This window comes from Thalia democratica, unplaced genomic scaffold (genome assembly GCF_965202585.1).
Source record: "Thalia democratica unplaced genomic scaffold, ktThaDemo2.hap1.1 HAP1_SCAFFOLD_171, whole genome shotgun sequence".
NCBI classification, from domain to species: Eukaryota; Metazoa; Chordata; class Thaliacea; order Salpida; family Salpidae; genus Thalia; species Thalia democratica.
The window spans coordinates 80,001-90,000 of NW_028139305.1; the positions used below are offsets into that span (position 1 = coordinate 80,001).

The following is a 10,000-nucleotide window of genomic DNA, read 5'->3' on the forward strand; positions in this document are numbered from 1 at the left end:
AATCGGCTCGCCTCCCCTCTGGGGGAGTTTGTATACATTTATTCACAACCTGTAGCATGGTAAAGCCCATAGAAAAAGCCTTGGCAACCGTTGCTAATCACTCTGGCTTCAGTTCAGTACACGAATGAATCTTTCGCCTTTTACTAAAGATTTCCGTGGACAGGAGCAATTTCAATGAGTCTTAACAGACTTTTTTTCGGCTGTCGACAGTCTTCTGACATCGGCAGCTTGCATACTATTTATCATACAAAAAAATGGCTCAAGAAGAATTATTTTCCGGTTTTTCTTAGCTTCCAATTATGTGACAAAGAAAATTTCATAAAGAATTTTCGTAGGTTTTTTCACAGAATATGTTATTTTCATTTTAGTTGATGTTTTTATTTCATGTTTTATTTTCTAATGTACTTATTGGGTGCTGAAAGAGCCATAAAAACCTCATAATCGAACAATTTAGTAAAATATTATTAATATTGAAAGATTAAAATTTCGAAATAACCTACCCTACGGTTAATCTACACGCGTTTAGAAGCCGTAAAAAAATATTTTCGACTTTGTAATGGACCAAACAAAAAATATAGAAAAAATTATCGAAAAAAAAAATCCTTAAAACTTACCTTACGTTAGTCCTTATGCGTTGCGAAGCTCAAAAAAAATATTTTCGACCTTATAATAGAACAAACAAAGAAAATAGAAAAATTTTCCAAAAAAATAAAAAGTCGAAATTCGAAAAAAGAAGAAAAGTGGTCCTTTTCTAGGAGTTTTTTATTCCCAAAAAATGGGTCGATGTCCCCGTAACCCCTAAAAAAAGGGGGTCGAAATAACATTTTTTCATCATGCTTCAAATGGGCTGAAAAATTTTTTACGGGGTCTCCGGACCAAACAAAAACGATCTGTCGAGTCAGAATTCCAAAAATCGAAAATTCCCGAAATTTCTGTACTTAAGAGGCGGGGCGCCCACTATCGACAAAAGTGTGCCAAAACCCACAAACGTTGTGTTACGCGCGCTAAGATAAATACAAGCCTGATCGCTGAATATGTATTCTATTTGAATAAGGTAAGTATCAACACCAAGGAAGCAATTCCTTTATTATAAACTCATACTCTGACATTGCGCTAATATCGCTCGTGCTTTGTTTTTTAGTTAAAATATATAATTTATATTACTTTTATTTTATTTTACTTCTATATAATAATTATTTTATATTTTTATTAAAAAACTTCTTGTTTAGTTTCTAGGCAACCACAGTTACGTTTATATGTTTAATTCTGTTGTATTTTATATTTATCGATAATTTAATAAATGTTTCAAAAGAATATTCTGGTTTTCCACGCTCTCTTCAAAAATGTGAGTTCTTTTAATTCTTCCACTTAATTATTCATTTTAAAGTAAACAACTAGTTATACATATTATTATATTATAATGTATGTGTATTATATACTATCATTTTATAACATAAACATAGTTGAGTTATTAAATTAAACGTCAAATATTTTATTACCTTAAATTAAGTTATATTTATTGTATAATCTATAATTATATAATTATAAGTTATAAATTATTTAATCGTAAAATCTGATGTAGTATGAGATATTCTTTAGAAAACTCTAACTAACTATAAATATTCTTGAACTCTATAAATAGAACAATGAGAAATAGTAAAACAAACTAACACAACATGTTACCGAAATGTTTATTTTAACAATAATTCTTATTTATTTTAATCACTTAATAAACTTTACTTCTAATTATCATATTATTAAACATAGAATATAGTTAACAATCTTTTAAACAAAGTCTTTAATAAAGTTACAGGGAGTAATTGTAATTAAAACACCAAAAAAAAAAAAGGTTTTAATAAAAAAAATACTTACATCAAATTAAATTTTATAAGGATTAATTTTAAAATATCAAATCGATTGTAAATTAAGTGCAAATAGGTTTTTTAAACAAACCGAAGGGTTTATAAAGGCTTGTAAACGCTCTCAAACGCCTACGACCATACCACACTGAGCACACCCCATCTCGTCCGATCTGGGAAGTTAAGCAGTGTCGGGCGTGGTTAGTACTTAGATGGGTGACCGCTTGGGAATACCACGTGCCGTAGGCTTTTGCTTTTTGAATTCATCTTTTTTGTACTATTTTTCTTTCTGACTTGTTTACACTTATTTTTCATTTATTGACATTTCTTTAACGCTTAAAAGAAAAGAAAATTCTAGTTATTAGCAAACAAAAACCAAAAGCCAATCAGATAACATTATTTGCTGTTTAAACCAATTAGAGCGCTAAAAAAGTGGTTTGACCAGTTTGAGATATCGAAAAAATAATGGCACCATCTTGTAGAGTACAATTTTCTGAGTAAAAATTAATACAATTAGTCTTTTATACTAAAACTTAAAAGTCTTTTTGTCCACAAACAAATAAAAGCGTGGCTACTTGAAAAATCAAACGAAAATAAATTTTGCACTTTTGTATTGTGAGTCATAATAAGTTATTTACTGTTACCAACAGATACTAGCAAAAGCTATTTAAAGTTTTGTATTAACTTAATGTATTTGTAATTACTTTTACTTAATAGAAACTATTGAATTACGTTTACTTAGTTTACTTTTGTATGTGTATTAAATATACAGCAATTTTGTTTGAACTTAAATAAGGACTGTTAAACTATTAAAAGAAAACTATCAAAGTTTACTAACTCAAAAGCTAAATCTTAGTTTTATTGTTATAAACATTTATGTTGTAATTTACTAATAACTAAATGAGTTTATTTCAAACAAAAAGAATTAAATAATGTTATGTTATGTCAAGCCTACTATATGAGGTATATAGGTATATAAGGTATACAAGCTTATGTTTGAAAGTTATAATAATAAAAATAAAAATAAATATTTAGTTGGTAAAGTTTGTATGTTTTAATATGCTTTGAAATATCAATATTAGAGTTAGTATAGAAGTTTTTTTTTAAGTATAATAAATATAAATATTTAGTTGCTAATAATAAAATAAAATACCAATTTTGTAGTTATTACAAAAAAAAAACTTATTAAATTACTTGAAGTTCACTGTAGTTGAAATATTATACAAAAGCTTCACAATTATAAGCTTTGAATAACTTTACTTCATAACTATATTCATGTTTGCATATTTAAATTAGTGTTTTGTGTATTGGCTTTATGATTATTTTATTTTAGTAACTGTTAGTTTTATACTTTAATAAAAGAAATATGGTTAAAAAGTAAGTTAAAAATGAAAGAAGCATAAAAAACACACTAATTAACTGCTTATTCAATAGTTTGATTATTTAATTATTTTTCTGTTATATAGTTTAATCGTATTGTATAAAAAATACAGAGGTTTAAAGTAAGTTTGAATAAAAATAAAACAAAACATATAAAATAAGCATTAGTTAAAATACATAGTTTTTTTTTCTAAGAAAATTTAATTCTTTAATAATAAGTAGTAATTTAAATAAAAAATAATACAAATAAAGTTATACAATATATATACAATAGTTTGTCAAACTAGGCAAACACTACTAGGCAAAAAACAAACTAGGCAAAAAACCTACAAAGTAGGCCACCACTACAATCCAATGTTCCAACTGGAAATTCAATGAGATCGTTACTGTACTTGTGATGAACGTTGATAATCCCCAAGATTGTAAGTCGAAGGCCTTACCCAACCTAACCAGCGCACTGGTTTTCTTACAACTGAATTAATCAACATTTAATATTGAATATAATCATTATTGATAGATAGAGGAATGTTGACAATCAACAACAGATTGTAGGTCAAAGGCATTACTCGACCCAAGTACCCACAACCTAGATTGAACAACATTTGTTAGATAGATTAGTTAGATAGATAAATAGTACAGTATAATCTCAAAGAATTTGAAGCCCGAACATTGAACGATAGTGGTGTTACGTGACGACTAGCGGGATTCGATCTCTCAACCTTCTGCTTATGAGTCAGCTGATGAGACCACTGACCCACCGCGCCACGTCAAAGATAAAGAAATATTTTGCTATATAAATAGGTTGATTTTTATAATTTTGTTAGTGTCAATTTTGTTAGTGTCAATTACAGTGAACTTCAAGTAAGATATACAACAGTATATATATTTCCGAGTCTGACTTTGAGTACTTTTTATATATTATTAACAAGATTTTTTAGGAGTAATATCTGTTTAGTTCTTTAATATATCTTTAAAATAATAATATTTTTTGAGGTGTTTAAAACTTTTAGAAGCTGTATGTAATGTCTTTTAGTTTAATAGTTCTTTTAAATTAGTAAAAAAAAATAAACATGGTTGAGTTATCAAATTAAACAAAATCGAACGTCAAGTATTTAATTACTAAAATTAATTTAACTAAAAAAAAATCTCAGGTAATCTAAAATGTCAGGAATTATTCAAAAATAAATATAAATTTAAAACTTATTATATTGAAAAGATTGATGAATAATACTCTTGAATGTATGCAATGTTTGTATTTGTAATGCAATAACATAAATGGATAGATCAATGACAAATTGTAAACATATTGTATTATTTTATTTTACGATTTTATTTTATTCAATAATATAATAATTCAATAAACTTTACTTCTACTTGTCCTGGTCTTAGGTAATTTATAGATAACAATTATTTAAACAAACACTTTTGTACAGTTACAATACAGTTTTAGTACAGTTTGGGAGTAACTGTTGATTAAAAAAACAAAAAAAAAGTTAATTCAGGTTAAAATTTTATAAGGAATAATTTTAAAATATCAAATTGATTGTAAATCAAATGCAAATATGTTTTTTAAACAAACCGAAGGGTTTATAAAGGCTTGTAAACGCTTTCAAACGCCTACGACCATACCACACTGAGCACACCCCATCTCGTCCGATCTGGGAAGTTAAGCAGTGTCGGGCGTGGTTAGTACTTAGATGGGTGACCGCTTGGGAATACCACGTGCCGTAGGCTTTTGCTTTTTGACTTCATCTTTTTTGGATTATTTTTCTTTCTGACCTATTTATACTTATTACTCGTTTATTTACATTTCTTTAACGCTTAAAAGAAAAGAAAAATCTAGTTATTAGCAAATAAAAACCTATGCCAATCAGATAACGTTATTTGCTGTTTAAACCAATTAGAGCGCTAAAAAAGTGGTTTGACCAGTTTGAGATATCGAAAAAATAATGGCACCATCTTGTAGAGTACAATTTTCTGAGTTAAAATTAATACAATTATATCTTTTATACTAAAACTTAAAAGTCTTTTTGTCCACAAACAAGTAAAAGCGTGGCTACTTGAAAAATCAAACGAAAATAAATTTTGCAATTTTGTATTGTGAGTCATAATAAGTTATTTACTGTTACCAACAGATACTAGCAAAGTCTTTTTAATGTTCTATGTTAATTAAATGTATTCCTAATTAGTTTAAATTTATAGAGTTTATTTGATTTACTTTATTATGTGTATTGAATGTGATATAACTAGGCTTAAACTAAACTAAAACAAAACAATAAAGTAGAGTACTTGAATGGAACCAACACAATTTACAAAACAATTGTATACTATATTTAAATGTGAATATGCAATTATTATTATAAGTTTATAAGTTCACTTTAATTTAATGTATTTTGTAAATTAGTTTTATTTAATAGATAGTAGTGAATTACTTTATTTAATTCACTTTTAGTATGTGTTGTATAACTTTATTTAAACCAGAAGCAAAAACGGGATTATATTTTCAATAAACTACACAATTTGCAAACCAGTTGTGTATTAAATAAAAAGCTATTCTGAATAGTGAATATGCAATTATTATTATAAGTTCACAGTTTACAATTTAGTTATTATTTTGTTCATATTTGCATATCTAATTTATGAAAAGTTAGTGTTATGTGTATTGTGTTATGTTATAATTTTAATTTCTTTATTTGTAGAACTGTTAGTTTTATATTTTAAAGAAGCATGTTTAAATAAATATGTTTAACAAGTAACAAGTTTTTAAAAATGCAAGAAATATGACATATATATTGAACTATTTATTTTTATTCTAGCTATTTGCTTAGTGTGATTATATTATTTTGTTGTTTGTTTTATAGTTTATCGTATTGTGTTTAAATATATATAACAAATACTGAGGTTTAAAAGTAAGTTTAAATGAAAATAAAATAAGACATATAGTTGAAATATAAGTTTAAAAAAATAGTTCATTTTTATTTTTATTTGTTTGTTTGTTCGATTGTTTGTTTATTATATAATCGCGACATTTTATTTAATACTTTTAAGCATATTAAACATAATAATAGGTATAGTTATAGGAAAAATTCAATTAGTTTCTAATGTAATAAAATAGTTTATTTCCACAAATAAAATACCTGAAAAATCAAATGAAAAATAAATTTCGCACTGTTGTATTGTGAGTCATAATAGGTTATTTATTGTTACCAACAGATACTAGCAATGTTAATTCAATGTATTTGTACTTAGTTTTATTTAAATGACAGTATTGATGGTTACGTTTATTAAATATGTTTATTTAATGTTATGTAACTTAAGTAAAACCAGAAGCAAATAAGGAGACTACTTTCAATTAACTACACAATTTACATATCAATTGTATACTAAATATTTAGTTGTTTTGATAGTTATTTTAAAGTTATTAAATTATACAATTCTATTTAGTTACTTTATTTAACTTACTATAGTATGTGTTATATAACTTTGATTAAACCAGAAGCAAAAAGGGAGACTACTTTATAATTAAATAAAAAATATATTATTTATTTTAAGGTTATTCTTGATAGTTATTATGCTATCAGCTTAGTTGCTTATTCAATAAAAAGGTAAGTTAAAAGAAAGTTATAAAAAAATACATTAGATTTATTGTAAATTTGTTTGAATTGTTTATAAAAAGTTTTTATTTATTGCTATAATTATATTTCAATCGTGTTGGGTTTCAAAATACATGTTTCAAATAATATTTTACAAGTATTTATCAGTTATTTAGTTTTCTTTTTATAGTTTAGCCGTATTGTTTTATTTATTTGTTATTATTTTTATTCAATTGTTTGTTTATTATACTTATCGCAATGTGCTTAAAAGAATAAAACAACTATAAAGGTTTAAAAAGTAAGTTTAAATAAAAATAAAATGAAACATATAAAATAAGTTTATGATTTTTTTATTATTATTATTATTTTTATTTAATTGTTTGCTTATTATATTTATCGCGATGTGCTTAAAAGAATAGAACAAATACAAAGGTTTAAATTGTAAGTTTTAAATAAAATAAAATGAAACATACAAAATAAGCTTATGATTTATTATTATTATTATTATTATTATTTTTATTTCATTGTTTGTTTATTATATCTATCGCGATGTGCTTAAAAAATAAAACAACTATAAAGGTTTAAAAAGTAAGTTTAAATAAAGATAAAATGAAACATATAAAATAAGCTTATGTTTGACTTTTTTATTTTATTTTTATTTAACTGTTTGTTTATTATATTTATCGCGATGTGCTTAAAAGAATAGAACAAATACAAAGGTTTAAATTGTAAGTTTTAAATAAAATAAAATGAAACATACAAAATAAGCTTATGATTTATTATTATTATTATTATTATTATTTTTATTTCATTGTTTGTTTATTATATCTATCGCGATGTGCTTAAAAAATAAAACAACTATAAAGGTTTAAAAAGTAAGTTTAAATAAAGATAAAATGAAACATATAAAATAAGCTTATGTTTGACTTTTTTATTTTATTTTTATTTAACTGTTTGTTTATTATATTTATCGCAATCTGCTTAAAAAAATAAAACGAGTATTAAGGTTTGAAAAGTAAGTTTAAATAAAAATAAAATAAAACATATAAAATAAGCTTATGTTTTTTTTTTTTTTTATTATTATTATTATTTTTATTCAATTTTTTGTTTATTATATTTATCGCAATGTGCTTAAAACGATAAAACAAATATTAAGATTTAAAAAGTAAGTTTAAATAAAAAATAATACAAATAAAGTTTATTTATAATAAACAAACATATTTAAAACATTAAAAAAAAGTAGTTTATATATATTATTTTTTATTTATTTCTTTTAAACATATTAAATAAAGTATAAAAAAAGTATTAAAACATTTAAACGTAGCATAAATAAGCTTAAAATATTAAAAAAATTGAAAAGAAACAAAGAAATTTAAAAAAAATCGGGAAAAATCGGCAAAAAAAGTTCAACAACAACATTTGAGCATCATACACGTATGCATTACTTTACACTAGTGAGAGAGACGTGTTTGTGCGTTCGGTCGACTTGACGAGAAAGCGGGCTTAAAGCATTACTGTTTAGCACCCGAGGCGCGGCTATTGCAGCGGCGGCGAACGTGCTATGTAAACGCATTGGAGCAGCGTATGAAAAACTACAAGCGTCCAGCGGCGGTAGGCTTATAGCTTTGCGAAGTCGTCGAGACGAGTAGCCGACGCAGGCAGGCACGGCTCGAGGCGGGTAACTGCAGCAGACAGATGGCGTGTTGCTGCTGACGAGTTAACCGGCAGAAGGCAAACGGTTGGTCGGGAGAAAGAACAGTCAGTTGTATAGCTGCATGCTGCAGTCGACGCGGGCTGGCGCTTTAAACAGCAAAAGGCCGGCGCCGACTTTCAGTAACGTTCGCAAGGCTTTTAAGCCGAGTGATAGAAAAGGTCTGTATTTATACAGTAAAAACGCTCAGTCGAGCAACGGGTTTAAAAGCCCTCGGATAGTTATCTGGTTGATCCTGCCAGTAGTCATATGCTTGTCTCAAAGATTAAGCCATGCAAGTGTAAGTACGAGCTCACGTACAGTGAAACTGCGAATGGCTCATTAAATCAGTTATGGTTCATTTGATTGTACGCTTTTACATGGATAACTGTGGCAATTCTAGAGCTAATACATGCGTAAAGCGCCGAACTGACGTGAGGCGCGCATTTATCAGACCAAAACTAACCGGCTTTCGGGTCGTTACAATGGTGACTCTGGATAAGCTTGCGGATCGCACGGCCTAGTGCTGGCGACATCTCATTAAAGCAACTGCCCTATCAACTATCGTCGGTACGGTATCGGCCTACCGAGGTTGTAACGGGTGACGGAGAATCAGGGTTCGATTCCGGAGAGGGAGCCTGAGAAACGGCTACCACATCCAAGGAAGGCAGCAGGCGCGCAAATTACCCATTCCCGGCTCGGGGAGGTAGTGACGAAAAATAACAATGCAGACCTCGTACGAGGTCCTGCAATTGGAATGAGTACACTTTAAACTTTTTAACGAGTATCCATTGGAGGGCAAGTCTGGTGCCAGCAGCCGCGGTAATTCCAGCTCCAAAAGTGTATATTTAAGTTGTTGCGGTTGAAAAGCTCGTAGTTGGATATAGGGACGGCGAGGTTGGTCGGTCGAAAGGCTAGCACTGGCCTCGTTGTTCTTGTTGGTCGGTGCCTTCGCGGTGCTCTTAACTGAGTGTTGCGGTGGTCCGGCAAGTTTACCTTGAAAAAATTAGAGTGTTCAAAGCAGGCTTTACGCTTGTATAATGTTGCATGGAATAATGGAATAGGACCTCGGTTCTATTTTGTTGGTTTTCGGAGCACGAGGTAATGATTAATAGGAACGGACGGGGGCATCCGTACTGTGCCGTTAGAGGTGAAATTCTTGGATCGGCGCAAGACGAACGACTGCGAAAGCATTTGCCAAGAATGTTTTCTTTAATCAAGAGCGAAAGTCAGAGGTTCGAAGACGATCAGATACCGTCCTAGTTCTGACCTTAAACGATGCCGACTAGCGATCGGGCAGTGTCGAACTTAAGAACTGTCCGGCAGCTTCCGGGAAACCAAAGTCTTTGGGTTCCGGGGGAAGTATGGTTGCAAAGCTGAAACTTAAAGGAATTGACGGAAGGGCACCACCAGGAGTGGAGCCTGCGGCTTAATTTGACTCAACACGGGAAATCTCACCCGGCCCGGACACAGCGAGG

The 10,000-nt window shown here is 28.7% G+C and overlaps 5 non-coding genes across 5 annotated transcripts in view; all 5 read left to right on the plus strand.

The window, feature by feature from the left end:
* LOC145845841 (U2 spliceosomal RNA) overlaps window positions 1-16 on the plus strand; it is a 196-nt gene extending 180 nt beyond the window's left edge. The window contains exon 1 of the small nuclear RNA XR_014370537.1: window positions 1-16. This exon is cut by the window's left edge and continues 180 nt beyond it. This is a non-coding gene — a small nuclear RNA (U2 spliceosomal RNA).
* An 81-nt stretch (window positions 17-97) lies between these two features.
* On the plus strand, window positions 98-212 carry LOC145845848 (U5 spliceosomal RNA). The gene has a single exon (XR_014370544.1). It is a non-coding gene; the product is annotated as a U5 spliceosomal RNA (small nuclear RNA).
* A 1,777-nt stretch (window positions 213-1,989) lies between these two features.
* Window positions 1,990-2,108, plus strand: LOC145845822 (5S ribosomal RNA). Its single transcript, XR_014370519.1, has one exon. It is a non-coding gene; the product is annotated as a 5S ribosomal RNA (ribosomal RNA).
* A 2,746-nt stretch (window positions 2,109-4,854) lies between these two features.
* LOC145845823 (5S ribosomal RNA) lies at window positions 4,855-4,973 on the plus strand. The gene has a single exon (XR_014370520.1). It is a non-coding gene; the product is annotated as a 5S ribosomal RNA (ribosomal RNA).
* Window positions 4,974-8,765: 3,792 nt separating this feature from the next.
* LOC145845856 (small subunit ribosomal RNA) overlaps window positions 8,766-10,000 on the plus strand; it is a 1,808-nt gene continuing 573 nt past the window's right edge. The window contains exon 1 of the ribosomal RNA XR_014370551.1: window positions 8,766-10,000. This exon is cut by the window's right edge and continues 573 nt beyond it. This is a non-coding gene — a ribosomal RNA (small subunit ribosomal RNA).